The sequence below is a fragment of the Camelus dromedarius genome, chromosome 7 (genome assembly GCF_036321535.1).
Source record: "Camelus dromedarius isolate mCamDro1 chromosome 7, mCamDro1.pat, whole genome shotgun sequence".
NCBI classification, from domain to species: Eukaryota; Metazoa; Chordata; class Mammalia; order Artiodactyla; family Camelidae; genus Camelus; species Camelus dromedarius.
The window spans coordinates 50,596,810-50,616,231 of record NC_087442.1 but is presented as its reverse complement, the minus strand read 5'-3'; the positions used below and the strand labels follow the sequence as shown (position 1 = coordinate 50,616,231).

Sequence of the window (19,422 nt, the reverse complement as noted above, 5' to 3'; positions counted from 1 at the left end):
TAGTTGCTTCTGAGTATGTAATTTATGGAAAGAGGCAATGGAGCATGGGAAAGCCTCTAACTGTTGGGGAAACTGTAACTGAGTCTATTTTCATCAAATTGAGAGCAAATGATTGGCTGATGAATGTACATACAATCAACTTGATGAATTTGAGTTTCACTCTAAGCTCAGATATGCTAACTTGAAATAATTACAGAAAACAAAGGAGAAGAGGAGAAATGCTAGATTAAGAAATCCCTCCCTTTATGTCTGTTAGTATTTGTTTTATGTATTTAGGTGCTCCTATATTGGGTGCATATATGTTAACAAATATAATGTCCTCATCTTGTATTGCTCCTTTAATCATTCTATAGTGTCCTTCTTTATCTTTCTTTATGGCCATTGTTTTAAAATCATTTTTTTCTGAAATCAGTATTGCAACTCCTGCTTTCTTGTCATTTCCATTTGCATAAAATATCTTTTCCACCCTCTCACTTTCAATCTATGTGTGTCCTTCTCCTTAAAGGGGGTCTCTTGTATGTAGCATATTGTAGGTTCTTGTTTTATAGCACATGGGAACTATGTTCAATATCTTGTAATAACCTTTAATGAAAAAAATATGAAAATGTATATATGTATGTATATGCATTAAAAAAATCCCACCCAGGAAGATGTATAAGACACAGACCTTAGCTTTGAGCTTCCTACTTCACAAGGGAAAAGAGAAACATGATGATTACTTGGACTGTTTGGAACAATGACCCTTAAATTAGTGCTCCATAAGGGACATTAAAGCCAAGTAGCCAGGACCTGGGTCTCTTAGCCCTGAGTCAACAAGAGCAGCTCCACATTGGCCCATTTTCCATTTTGGGATAAGGCACAGGCTTTAGATTGACCACAATCTATATGACTTCATTTTGTTTTGTTTTTTAACTTGATAAATGACTCATCTAATTTGAGGAATCATATAGTTAAAGAAGATAATTTTTTCTCCTGGATCAGAGTTCTGGAAGTAATTTTCAAGCTATGGAATATTAAGAAAATATGAGTTTAAAAAAACACAGAAGCATATACAGTAACTGATGTTTATTTTTAAAAGTATTTGTCAGTAAAAATCCAAGGCAAAACATCAAAAAGGGTCCTATAAAACAATTCCAAATAGGGTTGGATTGATATCACTTACTTTCTAGAGATTAAACATAGCTTATAGATTTAAAGGCTTAATTATAATAAAGTTTCATTTAAATAAATCTTCCAAAAGATTCTGCCCATCTTTCCAGTGCAGTGAAAAATGCTGGATTATAAATTCTGTTCATCTTCTCTTGTCGATAGCAAATAATCCTAATGACTTTAATGGTCATACATTGTTTTTATTAGGCTGAGGGTTTTTCTTTTTGTTTATTTTTGAGAAGATATGGGGTGAACTCCAAAATCTGCAAAAGACATACTGAAAAGTAGGTCTCTTTCCCCACTGTCCTTTGGCCTCTCTTGACATACAGACTCTTACAGTTACTCGTGTATCCATCTAGAGCTATGAGAGGAAACGTTGGATACATTTCTCCTTGGTGGATAAGATATGTGCATGCATCACTAAAGGAGTATATGATGAGCACCAGGTGAGTGATTTGAAACAAGTGCTTTAATAGTTGAGAGGAAGAGAGAGAAGACATCACACAGAGGAGGTGGTATTTGAGTAGTCTTGCAATACGTGAAAGTTGTTGAACTTTTAGGGGATTGTTTAAAATTTTAAGTTCTTTCCTTCCTGTGTTCAGAGCTGATTGAGAATAAAGACATAGGAGACAGATGAATGAAGATCTGTGTCAGTCATATGCTTGATAAATCAGTTGGAGAACATACTTTACCTCTGCAGCAAAGCAACTTGCAAACTCTCGTACCCTGTTTGCCAGGTTGGTTTTGGGACAGCCCAAGGAACTCAAGTTTGGGTCTATGAAGTGAACTCTCCCAGATATGCCATCTTTCATTGGTCCTGGGCGGAGAAGCAAGGAAAAAAGGATGGGGTTTCCTAGCAATTCACCTCTTTGAGAAACATGGATGGATAGATGTTCCATTTTGTCATGTAACTCATTTTTCATCTTTCATTAAGGATGAGAAAGAGGCCGAGCAGGAAGCTAGGAGTTTTGCTCAAATGGTACTCCTTCTTCATGGAAACAGGAGACGAGCAGAAAAGCTCCTACATCCTTATTAAACAAAAAATGTAGCAAATCTGCAGAACTCACTTACTGTAAGACAGACTTTCTCCTAGGTCCAAAGCAGAAGTGTAAAACATCACTGTAATCTAACTGTTGGTAGTACTACCCAAGGAAAAAAATAAATCTAGAGAAAACATGGTCAGTAAAGGGTACAGAGATACAAATTTCGCTAGTTTGTCCTATATTTTTTGAAATTGTGGGTTGGAGGAGCGAGAGAGAAAGAGAGAGAGAGAATTTGTGTTGGTAATTGTTTAACAGCTTTAGGGGAGGGGAGCTTGAATTTGTAGAGCATTCTGATTTCTGAGGTGTAAATACACCCTCTATGGCTGATTTCAAGCTATCCACATGACCTACTGAATACAAAATTGGAAGAGGTGCACAACCCACTCTCACAATTTGGTCCAAGCCAGTTCCAGGGCACTGCTGGAGGAGGACACACTGAAGGTGAAAACCTGAGCACTTCTGTAAAGAAAATGGTGCTCATGGCAGTAGGGCGGGAATGGTGCACCTCCACATAGGTCATTGTTTCCAACGTACGTTCTGTTGAGACCCAGATTTTCCAAGACCACTTGGTAAGCTACACTGAGCAGTCACAGTCTTAATTCAGCGAAAACAGCTCCATTTTTTATGTCTGTTACACTCTGTCTAAAACAGTTCTGAAAATCAGTGGCTTTTGTTATTTTTGTGTTTTAAGCACTTTCGTAGAATATAATATACAATTTAAAAAAATTACTTGTTTATAAAGGGGAATTTTATTTTACTTTATTTTTTATTGAAGTGTAGTTGATTTACATTGTTATTTTCAGGTGTATGGCAAAGCAATTCAGTTATACATACATACATATATATATATATTCAGATTCTTTTCTATTATATGTTATTACAAGAAATTGAATATAGTTCCCTGTGCTATACAGTAGGTCCTTGTTTACCTATTTTATATATAGTAATGTGTATGTATAAATCCCAAACTCCTAATTTATCCCTCCCCCCTTTCCCCTTTGGTAATCATAGTTTGTTTTCTATGTCCATGAGTCTGTTTCTGGTTTATAAATAAAATTTGTTTCTATAATGGGGAATTTGTTAAGAGGGAAAATATTCCTAGAACAGAGGATGCAGTTATATGGTTTATATAGATAATTATTTTTCCCGAGTGTCTGAAAAACTGAAGCAGTAACAAATTTTTCTGGCTCTCCAAAATTGAAAACGAAACAGTGGTCTATAGTGATGAATGCAAGGTAAAGCCACTCAGTAGACCCTTGTCTCTGTGACCAGTTGGCTTCTTTAGTGCATCTGCTATGCAATTAAGTACCAGCTACATGCTAATAACCCCGAGCATCTATTTCTGGCATATTCCTCTTTCCTTAGACTTCAGAATCATTTCCCAATTGCCTATATAATGTTTTTATTTTGGTGAGCAGCCCTCAATTTATACTGAGTATGCCCAATGCCAAAGTCACCTCCTCCAACCATCCCAAACACTCCTTAATTCCTTGTCTCATTGATGGCATCACCATCTGCCCAGCCACCGAGGTGGAATCATGGGAGTTACCCTAGAAAATTTCTTCTCCCTCCACATCAGTCGAGTATCAAATACTGTTGATTTTATCCACTGAATACCTGTCAAATTAATCCTGTTCTCTCCCTGCTTATTTGTATGCTTTTAGTTCAAGCCTTTATTTTTGTATTATAATCACCTCCTAACTGGTCTTATCTTTTCTTACTTCTTTCCAAAATGTTACTGGTTATTTTTCCAATAAGTTCCTACAGTTCCTACAACATCACATTCATTAATGACTTCTTAATGCAAATCTATGGGTCCGTGAACCTTAAACTGCTCTAAAAAAATAAAGTTCTTAAAGAAAAACAAATCCACGGATCTCATAGACACAGAAAAGCTTTGTCATAGTTTGTAAGGTGCTTTATGCTCCACTCCCAGCCTATTTTCCAGTTTCATTTGCCAAAGATTTTCCCAGGAGAAGTAAAGTTTTTTGTTTTTGTTTTTTTTCCTTTAAAGCCAGGCAGCCCCTTCTTGACTACTAGCCCAAGACAAACATCATGAATTAATCATAGTAAACTTTCATATGAACAAGAGTATAGCATTAGAAATTTCATTAATCAACCATTGTTTTCAAACACCTACCTACAAACTCGTGGGAATTTGTTCATAAGATACAGAATATTCGGCAGCCCATTTATCTTCTCTCCCACTTTTTATATCACCACACTGAACCCCTTGTAATTCAAGGAACACATCATGCTTATTTATGCCACCTTGACTTTGAACATGCTGTTCCCTTTACCTGGAAGTCTCTTCCCCTTTCACAACTTTCAGATAAATTCGTATTTCATCTTTCAGATTTTTTCTCAGGTGTCACCTTTGTGATTTCCATGACACCATTCCACCCCACTAACCACAAGGAAGCTAAACTTACTCTCCTACGTGAATTATAACTATTTATATGTTGACGCCTCAGCTAGATTGAGCTTTTGAAGAAAAGAGGTTTGCCATATTCATCTTTGTTTTCTTAACCCTTAACATGTTTCCTAGGACACAGCAGGTTGTACAATTATGGAAATACACAAGAAAACACAGACCCGTCTCTAGACCATCCCTCCAACCCCAACTCAGCTTCCTGGACTAATTAGTTTTGGTTGTGTATAAAGGGCAGAACAAAAACTAGGTCTAGCCTTAATCCCCACAGTGACCTCACTACTACTTAAAACAAGGTAAAAGTTTACAGTGGATCAATCTGGTTAATTGCTGAAGCATTCTGGCCCAAAGAGATGAGCAAAATCCAATCAATTGATAAGAATAACCTCACTGCATCAATAGGAACTAGTTAGAAATAGAACTCTAAGGACCTTTTAACTTTTCTTCCATTTCTTTTAAAAAGAGATAAAGAGATTGAGGCTATAAACATGGAAACAATTTCAATTAGAAAGAAACATGCATTTAAGGAAGACTTTTCTACTACTATATCTACATAAGCCACTGTGTCTAAATAGAACTTTCTGAAAAACCTGAGAATTAGAAAACATCACTCCCTGGGCATTCTTACGGGTTTGACATTCTAATGGTGATGAGATACGTGCATTTGAAAAACAATGTAGATACAATGTATGTTACCCAATGTATACTCTCAGTATTTGACTAGTAGTGTAGTTGGAGGAAATCAGTGAAATGTTCGACCATAAAGTTGTCAGCACTGCAAGAGGCTTTTCCTTGCCCTATTTAAGGTTGCCAGATACTTGGTTTGAACTTGACTATATGGATAAATAAGGATCTTTATACAAATGCTAAACAATTATTTATGATTTCGTATTCCAAGTCACCAGCAAAGATCCTAGGTTCTTGATACAATCTTAGTTAATATATATTCCAGAATGGATTTTCTTCCTTATCTTCTCCTTCCAAGTCTCATATTTTTGTTCTTTGTTATTTCTTCACTTCTTAAATCAGGGGTCCTTCGGATGAGTTTATGGTGCCCATGAACCCCTAAAACTGCATACAAAACACTCCACATCTGCTCATATTCTCCTTGGAAGAGGGTGTAGAGTTTCCAACATTTTTACAAAGATTGTGTACTCCTAAATCATGAAAAACTGCTCCCCTAAAAGTTACTTTCCTCTCAACATTCCCTCCTGAACAGTATTCTCTTCTTATTTTCTGCTCTCTCTGTTGAAGCTTAACAACTATCAGAGCTTCATTTCATATTTCTATTTGTATGACATCCTGATTCATAGCAATTCACTACCATGCCCAAACTCATTCTTAAGCTTTGGACCTGTATTTCCAAATGCTACTGGCCTGACCCCTTAAACTCATCGTGTCATTCTAAAGTATTGATTGAAGTCTTCCTGCATTTGGCACTGGAAAGATGAGACAGCCTTCAAAGACGTTTTTGTATAACTATCATTTCCTGAGCATGTAATACATTCCAGGTCTCACCTGTATTATTTTGTTTAATTCTCACAACAAATCTGTGAGGTTTTTAGATGAGGAAACAGAGCCACAGAGAGGTTATATGACTGACATAAAATTACATAACCATATAGTTGGAAGGAGTCAGTTTGAACTGGCATTTGTATCTCTAGGGTGCAAGTTTTTGACTACAGTGTTACACATCTCTCTTACATTATAATACCAGTTTTGAGTGGAGGCACTGCAGACGAAGTAGACCACTGCAATAATATATAAACTATGATAAGCACTAGATCATTTCCTACTTAAAAAAAACACTCTGTGACTTCCAGTGGCCAGAGGATCAAATCCATAATCTTTAGCCTAGTTTGTAATGTACTCTCAGTCTTCAGTTGCCACCGTATTCCCCACTTATTCCAGCATCTAGTCACACCAAACTACTGATCCTTTTCTCAGTACATCATGCTTTCCCCTCATACTTCTCTGCCTTGGATGTCATCCAGTTAGCTGGAAATCATTTGCCTTCCCTCTTGTCTTTTTAGAAGAGGTTTATTTTATTTTCTAGATCTAACGCTCTGAGATGAAATTAGTTGTTCCTCGTTCTTCTACAACACTTATGCCCATACCATGAGGCTGGAATGTAATCTTATGTTTGCTGGTCCTTCTGCATTCCTAGATAAGTCCCTTGAGGATAGAAGCTATGTTAGTTTTTCGAGCATCAGTGATGCTAGCACAATGGCAGGTATTCAATACATGTTTGTACAGGGAATGGTATTCATCTTGATCTGCCTCTGAGGTTGAGCATCTTTATATGGAGAAAAACCACAACAAAACATGTCTTTAATATGGCCATTTTCCTTATAGATATATACATTTAAATAATATCATGTAAATGCTCCACAAAATATAGCTCTTCTAAAACTTTAAAATTTACACTTACTACATTATTTTCTTGACGTTTGCCTTTCTTTGACAAGCAAAGGGAAATCTGAAGGGAAAAGTGTTAATAAGGCATATGAATAAGCTGGTACTTATTGTTTACTTGGTTTAATCATTGTTTTATGCAAGAAATGAGATTTCAGAAATGTCAAAATAAAAAAATGAGATGACTTGGAAGTGATATGAGAGAGTCCATGAAAGTCTGCTTAGAAAGAGGATGACAATGTCTACAAGTCTGTTTCTGTTTTGTAGATGAGTTCATAGTGTCCTTTTTTTTTTTTTTCTTAGATTCCACAAATGAGTGGTATCATATGGTATTTTTCTTTCTCTTTCTGGCTTACTTCACTTAGAATGATGGTCTCTAGGTCCATTTATGTTGCTGCAAAAGGCTTTATTTTATTCTTTTTTATGGGTGAGTAGTATTCCATTGTAGAAATATACCACAACTTCTTTATCCCATCCTCTGTCGATGGACATTTTGGTTGCTTCCATGTCTTGGCTATTGTATATAGTGTTGTTATGAACATTGGGATGCATGTATCTTTTTGAATTAGAGTTCCCTCTGGATATATACCCAGAAGTGGGATTGCTGGGTCATATGGTAAGTCTATTTTTAGTTTTTTGAGGAATCTCCATACTGTTTTTCATAATGGCTGCACCAAAATACATTTCTACCAACATTTTAGGAAGGGTCACTTTTCTCCACAGCCTCTCCAGCATTTATCGTTTGTGGACTTTTGAATGATGACCATTCTGACTGGCGTGAGGTGATACTTCATTGTAGTTTTGATTTGCATTTCTCTGATAATTAGTGATACTGAGCATTTTTTTCATGTGCCTATTGGCCATTTGTATGTCTTCATTAGAGAATTGTTTGCTTAGGTCTTCTGCCTTTTTTTGGATTGGGTTGTTTTTTTCTTAATAAGTTATATGAGCTGTTTATATATTCTGGAAATTAGCCTTTCTCAGTTACATCATTTGCAAATATTTTCTCCCTCTCTGTAGATTGTCATTTTGTTTTGCTTATGGCTTCCTTTGCTGTGCAAAAGCTTATAAGTTTAATTAGGTCCCATTTGTTTATTTTTGCTTTTATTTCTATTGTCTGGGTAGACTGCCCTAGGAGAACATTGCTAAGATTTATGTCAATTACTGTTTTGCCTATGTTTTCTTCTAGAAGTTGCCATCTTCATAGGCAAATAAACCCCCCTTGGTGAACAGAGAGAGAATGAAAGGTCTGTCAGTTAACTGCTAGAAGAATTTACCTTTTGGTCTTTGCTCACCAACATCTGTGCATTAATTGATCATTTTAGCAGCTTTATTTTGTGCTTTCCACCTACTCCCGCCATGACCTCCCACGTAGGATTCAATTTGTTTGAGGCTGTGAGGAGTTCATCTACCTATTATTTGTTTTCAAGCATTTAGGAACTGTAATCCACTAAGATTAATTTCTTTTTAACAGAAAATTTTTTAGAATTCCAATTAGGAAATGTGTAATAGCGTCCTAGAATCTCCCTTCTAAGCTTGGAAAATTTGGGGGTTTGTGAAGGTTTTGTATGTTAAAATTTAATTGACAGTATTTGATGTATAATTCTTAAACTTGATCTCAGAATCCTCGAAGTGTTAAATGATGTGTGTAACAGGAGGCTGTATACTCTTTCCTTATAAACAAGTCTATGCTTGGGAACACAAAGTAGTTATGCATTAAAAAAAAATAAACCTAAAATTCTTCAGTCTTTTCAAAAAAAAAAAAGAAAAAGAGGATGACAATGATTAATTTTAGAGAGAGGATGCCAACACAATTCAATGGGGGAAAAATAGTCTTTTCAACAAAGGTGGATATCCAGGTGCAAAAGAATGAAGCTCGACTCCTCCCTCACATCATGCACAAAAAGTAACTCAAAGTGGATCTCACAAATACCTAAAAGGAATAACAAAAACTATGAAACTCTTAGAAAAAATAGGGGTAAACCTTCATGACTTTGGATTTGGCATGGCTTCTTAGATATGACACCAAAAGCATAAGCAGCAAAAGAAAAAACAGACTAATTGGACTTCATGAAAATTTAAAGCTTTTGTGTATCAAAGAGCACTATTAAGAAAGTGAAAACTGACAGAATATTTGCAAATCATGTATCTGATGAGTGTAGTCGTCAGAATATATGAAGAACTCCTACAACATAACAACGAAGTCACCTAATTTAGGATACAAAAAGAATCTTAATAGACATTTCTCCATAGAAGATATACAAATGGCCAATAAACACAGAGAAAGATGCCCAATGACAGTCATTAGGAAAATAAAAATCAAAACCTCAATGAAATATCACTTCATACTGACTAAAATGGTTATCGTGAAAAAGAACAACAGTAACAAATGTTGGCAAGGATGTGGAGAAATTGGAACCCTCATGCATTGCTAGTGGAAATGTAAAATGGCTCAGCCACTTGGAAAACAATTGGGCAGTTTCCTAAGAAAGTTAAAGAGTTACCCAATTACCCAGCATTTTTACTTCTAGATATATACCTAAGAGAAATAAAAACATATATCTACACAAAAATTGTATATGAATGTTTGTAGTGGCATTACGCAAAATGGATAAAAAAATAGAATCAACTCAATTGTCCATCAACTAATGAATGGATAGACAAAACTGTGATATATCAACAGAAAGTTATTCAGCCATTAAAATGAAGGAAATATTGATAGGTGCTAGCACTTGGATGAACCCTAAGGATGTTATGCTAAATGAAAGAAGCTAATCCAAAAGGCCATCCATATATTGTATAATTGCATTTATGTGAAAAGTCCACAATAGACAAATCCCTAAAGGCAGAAAGTGGATTAGTGGTTTTCTAAAAGCTGGCAGGAAGGGAATGGAGAGTGACTGCTGATGAGTATGGGGTTTTTTGGGGAGGAGGGTGATGAAATGTTCTGGAATTATGATAGATTCATAACCTTGTGAATACAGCAAAACCCACTCAACTGTAAAACTTTAAAATGGTGAATTTTATAGTATGTAAACTTTATTCTAATTTTTTTAAGAAGCACCTGTTTCATAGGGTTGTTGAAAGGAAGTATGTAAAATGCACAGGACCTGTATCTGATAAACACTAATTTTCATTAAAAAAAAAAAGAATTGAATGGAAAAGATAGATTTTATTCATTTTTGAAAACTAAAGATAATTGTAGTTTATATAAGGTATATGGAAACTGAATACATATGTGTTAAAACTTTTTTTTAAATCAAAATACTCCTTACAGAGCTAATAAATTCAAAAGAGGACAAGTGGACCCCTTCATCCTCATTTTTTCCTGACTAGTACAATTTGTACTGACATGAATGCACCAAGCAATTTGTGCTCCTTGTATCACCACAGTAACAAAGACAGGTCATTGGCATAGGGATAGACACAGTGCCCCATTCAACAATTGAGTAAACCAATTACTGAATTACCATTATGACTAATATTTTGGTTGCCATACTCACACAACAGATATTTAAAAATAGAATGCAATCACAACAATCATGTCAGAGTTTTATATCATCATCAGTGGAGCCACTACCTATAACAAAAAAAAAGTTCATAATTATTAGAGCTAAATTATGCCATCCTGTAATGTTTTCATGGGTGCAATATGTAGTGGTAAGCACTTAATTTTAAACAGTAGCAGAGCACATTGTAAGTCACCTTATGTTATAAGAAGTGTATGCAACTAATTGTTTATGGTTGTGGATTCCTGAGAGATGTGAAGGCTGCACTAAATGTTTAATGTGTCCTTGACCAAAGGGGAATGCAATGTTAATTCTGTTTTGATGACAAGTTGACTCCATACAAAAATAGGTAAGTAACTTAGCTCAGTACAACGGTTTTAGGAAATCCTGCTCCCTGGATTGTGGGATCTCTAAGGAACTTATCTTTTTCAAAAATGTCATTTAAAAGAACACACTATAAATTCATCAAAGTTGAATGATGATGGAACACAATACATTTTATTCAATTTATTGGGGAGGTATTTTGGAAGTAAAAGATTAAAATTCAGAGAAGAACACAATCATGAAATAGTTCATAAAAGTTTAGGTGAATGAAAATGAAAAATATAAAAGCATGTTCAATTTCCTGAAACAATTTGATTTTTCCAGTCCCAGGTTTAGCTTTGGTTATTCTGTGATAGGCTTCTATTCTTTCACAACAGTGGTAAAGAAAGAAGGAAAAAGGAAGGAAAGGAAGGGAGAGAGGAAAAGTAGAGAGAGAAAGAGAGAAAAGCTAAAGAAAAATTTCAAAGGAAAAAGAGTTAATAAGAAAAGAAAAAAGAAAAATCATAGGAAGAAAAACAAAGGAAAATAAACTAAGGCTTTTTCTAAAAAAGCAACTATACAATAGCTCATCACAGTGTGACTATTCTTTTCCAATCTAGTGGCTAATGTCTGTTTTGGCAGGTTTCTAGTATATAATAAAACAGAAGAAATGATTAATTTCAAAAGAGACTGTATTCATTACGTCATATAGATGTGTCTTGGGCTATATATATATATAGAGAGAGAGAGAGTATGTAACTTCTTTAATTCTTAAATTACTTTTCTAAAAATCAACAAAACCAATTAAGTTCTATGATACATGGAAGTATATTAAGACATTTGAATGAGTATTTTTGTTGTTGTTGAAACTCAAAATTCCTGAAATGTAAGAAATACGGTTTAGAAGGTCCTGTTAGTTCCCCACCGAGATCCGCTTTACCAGCTGTATCCATCCCCCAGATGCTCTGAGTGTTGGCTGGCCAGGCTCACTGCTTCCCCTTCTTAACATTTCCCTCTGCTTTATGGAAGCCTCCATGTCCAACATCCAGGTTATCCACCCTTCCCTCCTCACTGATGCGAGCAAGTCTTCTTGCCTCAAGATGGGACCAACTCTGTGATACAGTTCATGCTCTAGAGTTTCCCACAGGACCCGGCTGGCGCCAGGCTCCAGCTGTGACCACTCTCCTGCTTCAGTCATTCCCCTCTGTCTTACTTTTCACATCCCCTTCTCTTGAGAGCACTCCCTCTGTGAAAGCTCTTAGGAGCGTACCATAAGACAGAAGGAAAAGAATTTTTCCCTTGCAAACATTTTAGGGATAGTAATTGCTAATGAAATATTATTTTAAAATATATTATTCCGAGTGTGTTCTTTTGTTTTGAGGTGCTTTGTTAGATTTTAAGATATGAACTAGGATCATATTAAGTCTGAATCAGAACTGAATATGCCAGCAGAAAAATTTAAGTAATTAAATAACTTTTCCTATATCCTTAAACTTTTCATATGCCAAGCAAGACTTTCCCATCTATGCCTTCAGACCTTGCCCCAGGTTTCTTCTGAATTTCTCAAGCCTTGCTTGCTGGGTAATGCTTGGTCTTCAGCGATTAGCCTATCAATCACTTCAGAACCCCCGAGGTTAGATTAGGCATCCTTCTTATGTGCTTTCAGAATACCTTGTATTTACCATAATCCTCAAACTCATCACATTCCACAGTGATTCCCTGTTCACTCCCCTCACCTCGAATGCTCAGTGCATTTTCTAAAAACAATGCAAAAACCATGTCCTATTTTTGATGCTATCCTCATCACTCAGTGCACTGCAGATACTTAAATATTTGTTGAACGAATGCATCCTTTATCCCTAACAGGTAAATATTAGACTGTACAATTAATGAAGTGATCTGGCTTCAGCATATAAACCAAATTAGCTAGATCACCTTGAATTACAAGTAATATATGACTTGTTATTGACATCTGAAAAGAAGAGACATTGTAGCTGAGAAACCTTGCCAGTTACCAACCCAACAATAATATGTAACATGAATGTCTTTTTTAGGATGTTTAACTTCAACAACAAAAAAATGTTCAGGGCTATGTTGTGTTAAGTATATACATTCAACTCAATTAAACACATATTGATTAAGCATGTAACATTTCACCAGCATGTTTTTCAATTACATGACAATTATGGCTTATTAATGGAAAAAATCATAAGTAATATGATAAAATATAAGTTAATGTGAAGAACAAGCACTTAGTACAACCAAGTACTTTAAGAGATTGATGGGTTCAGTTTGAGTAAGTGGAGAGTAGATTTTCCAACTAAACATGATGAAGAAAGAAGTATGAATTGAATACATTCAGGAAATGATAAAAAAAATTTGTCTGAAGTAGAGGGCATATGTTAGGGAATGGGGAAGATAAAATTAGTTAAGAATTAAAGCTAGATTAGTTTATAGGGTATCTTAAGATGGCTATTCAAATCTGATTAATAGACAAGAAGAAATTACAAGCTTCTGAGAAGAGAAGTGGCATGTTTATTTAGAACAAAGTTTTTGGTAGTATTCAATAGGGGGTAGGGAAATTCAAGGTAAAAATCTGAAAATTAGGAAATATTTTATTAAGATTAGAATTGGTTGATAACAAAATTTTACATGAAATAATGAAAATAGAGTTCTATGACAGAACTTTATATATGTGGGTATAAATAAATAAGCTTTTATCCACAGAGCACTAGAATATTTGATGTAATTTATTCTGTCCAATATTTAAAATTATATAAGAAAGTCATGAATACTCAGTGTAATTGTCTTGTTTTCTGAATTCTCCTATTGGGGAGAACTGGAGAGTGTTTATCATAATTGATGTCTAAGTGAATGAATTTAGGTCCTAAGGGACCAAAAGCATTCCTAGTTTTATCTAGATGTATAGGTGTGTGTGTGTGTGTGTGTGTGTCAAGGGCACAGAAGAAACACAAACAGAAAAGGAGACGAGAGTCAGGAGCAAGGCTAAAACCAGAGAACAATGAAGAACAGTCAGGAAATACACAACCGATCTGAAGAACATTGATACCTTGATGCTGGTTTGGCACATGGGCTGGATTAAAGATTAAAAAGTCTTTTGGTGCCACAGATGCAATAAAAACTGTTTTGGGGGTGGGGGGGGAAGGTGATGAAAAGGATTATTTTATTACTTTAGAAAGTATGTGGTCAGAAAATACAGAGCAAAATTTTTCCAAATCTGCTCAGAATCTTTTCAGATATGGAATTATGTCTATCAGTCCATTTCTACTTATAGAATCATCCACAGTGCTTCTAATTATTACCATCATAAAAAATGAAACAATAATACAGCAAAATATAAAGTTGAAATGAGGAAAATTTTAAATTGGAGTAAGGACTATTCATTTCACTGATAAGAAAGGTATAATTCAAACCCATGGGCATTCTGAGGACTAGAGATTCATAATATCTAGATACCTAGAGAATATGCAATTGTCACTTCTGTGTTATTTGCCCAAGAGAACCAGTATTTCACAAAATGTGTTTAGATCAATATTATCTGAGCAAAATTAATGACAGGAAAATACCATGAGGCATTTTTAACAGCGGCTTGAAATATCATGAATATCCATTTTTCAAAAAAAGAGGAAATGATATTAAATAACTTAGTACAGTTTGGTTTTCTCAATGACTGTAGGAGGTATGAATGAAATTTGCATATGTGTGTATCAACTAAGGTTCAGGACAGGAAACAGAATAAGCTCCAGGTACTTTTAAGCAGACAAAAATTAAATACAGGGAATTAAAAGCTTACAAAATAATTAAAAAGGCTAAATATGGAGGCTCTAGGCTGGGCATCCAGGAATGTTTCCAGAACACTGCAAAACTGACCTATTTAGGGGAACTACTACTTCTGCTTCAGTCAGAAAGGTGAGGAATCCAGAAGTTACTGCAGAATTCGACTTCAGAAGCACACTACTGTAGCTACAAGCAAGGAACCAGGAAAGCACCACTGCGGCTGCCGCTAACAGCTTCTCAAATCCCATGAAGTGTAGAACTTGAATGCTGGAACCTACCACACAAAAATCATGTCTTCAGCAGCCTCACTTATTAGCAGAAAACAATGCAAGCAGCAGGAAGATGACCTCCACTTGACTTCTGCCATCTCAATCTCAACAAGTGCATCTAATTGGCTGAACCTAATTTGCATCTGCAGCTGTAATTGCATAGGAATCTGGGAAATGCAGTTTTTAGCCTTCTAGCTTCTGCAGTACAGAAGCTACACTATATAGTAGAGGCAGATTGCCAACTGGCCACATCCACCTTACTGCAATTCAAAGACTTCAGAAATTTCTTATCCAAGGTCACAGAGCTAGCGAGTGCTAGAGCAACAAATGTGAATTCAAAGATTTTTGGCCACTTGCCCAGTGCTCTTTCCACTACATCAGTCTACAGCACTGATTACTCTCTGAAGACATTTGCCAAAGGAGACATATTTTCAAATCTTGTGCTAATTATATTTTTCAATGAAGCATTAATTCAGGCATCTGTGAATATTGCTACCTTTTAGTCTTATGTCAAATCTAGTTCTTCTTCCAAACTCAGACTTAATCTTATTTTACAGTACTTACAGTTAAACCAACACTGCAAGGGTTTAATACCTTTGAGTATTTTTCTCAGCAGGCTTGCTGCTTAATCCATTTAATGTCAGAACAACACAAACCTTCTTATTAAAATGGGGGAAAGGACATCATATTAGAGTACATTAGTGGCTTGCTTTCTGCTGGGTAAGACAGCCAATATGGCCATATTTGTATGTTATCTTTATTTTAATTTGTATTTTCTGCAAGAAAAATATTTAAAAAGGAAAGATTTGTGATGCTAAATCCTCTCAAATTTTAAGCATACATTAAAAAATAGAATGAAACTCTTCTTTGAGAAATCTAAGTTTGTACTTCAGTATTAAAATTAAAAATATGGAATATGCAAATAAGCTATTTGGGTAAATGAAAAATTTTTAATGCATCTATATCTCATTAATAAATTAAACCACAACTTTCATTCCAAATGCTTTTTAAAGCAATTTTGGGAGTATATTTTTATATGCTTATTTAATGGTCTAAGTATATAAATTTCTTATCTATACATTAAAAGAAAAATATAAATTACTAGATACATGTCTATTTAGACTTTACTATGTAAAAATTAAAAGAAGGGGTTAAATTCATGTTACTACATAAAAATTCAGTTCTTGACAAAGTTAATATTTAATTCTGAGCTGTTCAAGAATAAAAAGAGTCAAAGTTTGCATTTTCCATTTTTCATGTGCTTTCCATTTACTATCAAAACACTAGGAGGGAGTCAGATTAGTATTTTTATTAATACAGATGTGTATTTTGGTGATGGTGATTTGCTTCAAAGAATCAAGCAAAAAGTTGGTATAAATCAGCATCACAAAATCTTAGTTTAAATAAGTAAATTTGGAAAAATAAAATATTTAATAAGTTAAATATTTAAAACTACCTTTTCTGAAAAGTTTAGATAAGGATTGTTTACATTGTAGAATAATCCATTTGGTATTCCATTAAATACCAATGTACGCCACAATAATTATTGATGTCCATGCTTTTTTTCAGAAACACAATTGCTCTTCACTATTCTTTATTTATAGACTCAGATAAGCAGCATGGACTCAACCCAAAGCAGGGACTAAAAGAATGTAAAAGATTTGCCCAAAAGCTGGAAATAAATTGAATTTTGCTAATCCATTCTCATCAGGACTCCTTGCCCCTATGAAGGCAGATGGGAAGTCAGTCTATGCTCAGCCAGGAAAACAAGTCAGCTAAAGTGTAAAGTTTTACAAGGGAAATTCTCCCACCCTGCCTTAGGAGGGAAGGGTGGAGAACCCACTGTTATACAGGACACTCCACCCTCAGCTACATCCCCTTGATTAATTATGTAACCAGATCTCCTTTATCATTACAGACCTACCAATCAGGTAATGGCAGATTTTTCTGATGCTTGGTAGAGAGTTTGATTTAGGAGGATTCTAAGAACCTTTACTTACTGACTTGTTTGGCATAGCATTAATGTGAAAAGATTTAACTTGGGGTGCAAGTTAACGTCTTTCCTATCAGATTTTTCAAATGCTACTAGTTTGGCATGTAAGCCTTACAGATACAAATCCTGACTACTGATGCATTATAAAGTCTTACACAAGTCAGGGAGGATATGCCAGAAAGTGGATAAGGAAGAAATTGCAAATGTATAGTACAAGAACAAGTGAAAAATATTTGTAAGGTATTAGAAACTATTAGCATTTTAGTATATATAATTAGTGGATACAGCAAAACGAATTATTTGTGGTTAGCTTACACCAGCTAAATTCTTGAAATGCACGACTAACTACATGTACATTCCTCAGCCCACAGATGCTGCAAAATGGGATTTGGGCTTCTGAGTTTGTTCTCAAACTGGAGAAGTGCAGAAGCTTCATTTGAGCCTTCTTGCACTTATCTTCCATCTGCTTCCTGGATTTTCAAGGGTTAGAGTAAGTACTAACGCTTTATTTCATGTAAGACCTGGATGATTAACACTTCAGCCCTGATCTCACCGAAACCGTTATCAGGCTTCAAACAATTATTTGGTCTCTGAATTCTAAACTTGAGGGTAAATGGTTATTTGTTTTGTTCTTGTTTTTTCTCTTTTTATTGTGAAAATTTTTAACATACAGAAAAGTTGAAAGAATAATACAGCAAATACCTGTATACCCTTCACAGTGGTATGTGTAGGTATAAACAAACATCTATATGTGTATATATATTTTTTCCTCAATAAGTTGCAGGCATCAGGGTATTTCATATTTAAATGCTGCAGCATGCATTTCCTGAGAATACAGGTCTTCTATGTAATCACAACATACCCATTACCTCTCAAAATCCTGATGTCCAGGACAGAACCTAAATCAAAATAAATCAAAATTGCTGAAAGGGACCCTAGGCATCAGTGCATTTTTAAAGCTCACTGTTGATTACAACATACTATAAAAGTTAAGAACCACTGTTTACAGAATGACTAAATTCAAGTTAAACATTTTCAAAAAAGAATACATCATTTGTGTTTTTTAATATGCATAAGAACATGCTAGTCTTTTAAATTTTAGCAGAACTAAATTATAGATTTCAGGAGAGATCATCATAATAGTTTACATTTTCTAAACTTTTTCTTATGTTAGTATAATTTTCTTTTTAAGTATTTCTTTAATATAAATGTATTTGACCTTCACTTCAGTTTCTTCTATATCGTGATTTGAAATGCATAAAATATGAATTGTTATGTAAATCCTAAATATTTCACCCTTAAAGTTCCTATCCTAGGAGAAAATTATTTGTTTTATACTTTATACATTTTAGATGGAATGGCTATGGTTAAAATACAGAGATGAGATAAAAGAAGGTAAGATAAAGATGGTTGATTCAGTGCCCCCAGAATTGCTAATCCATAAACAGCCAACTCCCTTATATGCATTGTCTTCTTTGGGAGCTTACCCTATCTTTTGCCTTAAACTAAAAGCTGGCTCTTTCTGAGGTTGTCATGTCCCAAATGGTGCCTAATTATTTTCTGTCATCACATGCCCAGGATAAAGTTGATGTCCACCAAGTTCCCTTTGCCTTTTCCTGGATCACTTATACTTTATACTCTTGTAAAATTAAAACAAAACCCATCAACCACAAAACACATCTGTACCTTTGCAGGTCATGCTAGGCTACCCCCCTCATCACATCTTCTTCATCTTTCTGATTCCCAGTTACCAGTCTACTATATCTCACCTGCCTTCCCCCTATCCCCCAGCTTCTGTAGAGTAGTGCTCCTCAAACTTTATGTACTTTTGAATCACCTGGGAGATCTTGTTAAATTTAGATTCTGACTCAGTAAGGATACCCACAGACTATATTTCTCATAATTTTCATGAGAAGCTGTGGACCACTTTGAAGAATAAAGGAAAGAAATAGTTATTCCTACTATTTCTATTATCTAAACTATAGTAATCCTAGCTCTGCCTTTCTGCTTTATCACTCTTTCCCTCCTGCCTTTACTGTTTTTGATAGCTATTCTTTTTTTTTTCCTGTTTTTTGTCTGTCTTACATAGTCAAACTCAATCTCTCTCTCAACTGCTTAAGTATCATCTATTTAAAAAAAAAATTCTAATTTAACCCTTTACTCCCCCTGGCTACCATCCTAGGTCTCTCACTTTCATAGCCAAACTTTTAAAAAAAGAATTGTCTGTTTGCCAATATCATTTCTTTTTCTTTTTCATATGGTCAATTCAATTTTTTAAATTTTTTTTTTTTAAGTGGAGGTACCCAGCATTGAACCCAGGACCTTGTGCATGCTAAGCATGCACTCTACCACTGAACTATTTCCCTCCTCCCAATGTCATTTCTTCATCACTTCAGTTCTGTTCCCTCTTTCATTTGACTTGCAGGTCCATTAGCCCACCAACATAGTGTTCACTAAAGTCACGAAGGACCCCAAGTTGAGAAGGCAGAAAAAACACTTTCAGTTCTCATCT

General features: G+C 35.0%; 1 long non-coding RNA gene across 2 annotated transcripts in view; it reads left to right on the top strand.

Annotated features, from left to right (window-relative positions):
* LOC135321688 (uncharacterized) overlaps positions 1-18,856 on the top strand; it is a 372,256-nt gene extending 353,400 nt beyond the window's left edge. For both annotated transcript variants that reach the window (XR_010381662.1, XR_010381663.1), the window contains exons 5-6: positions 17,275-17,400; positions 18,263-18,856. This is a non-coding gene — a long non-coding RNA (uncharacterized LOC135321688). The remainder of the gene's footprint in view (positions 1-17,274; positions 17,401-18,262) is intronic.
* Positions 18,857-19,422: the final 566 nt, after the last annotated feature.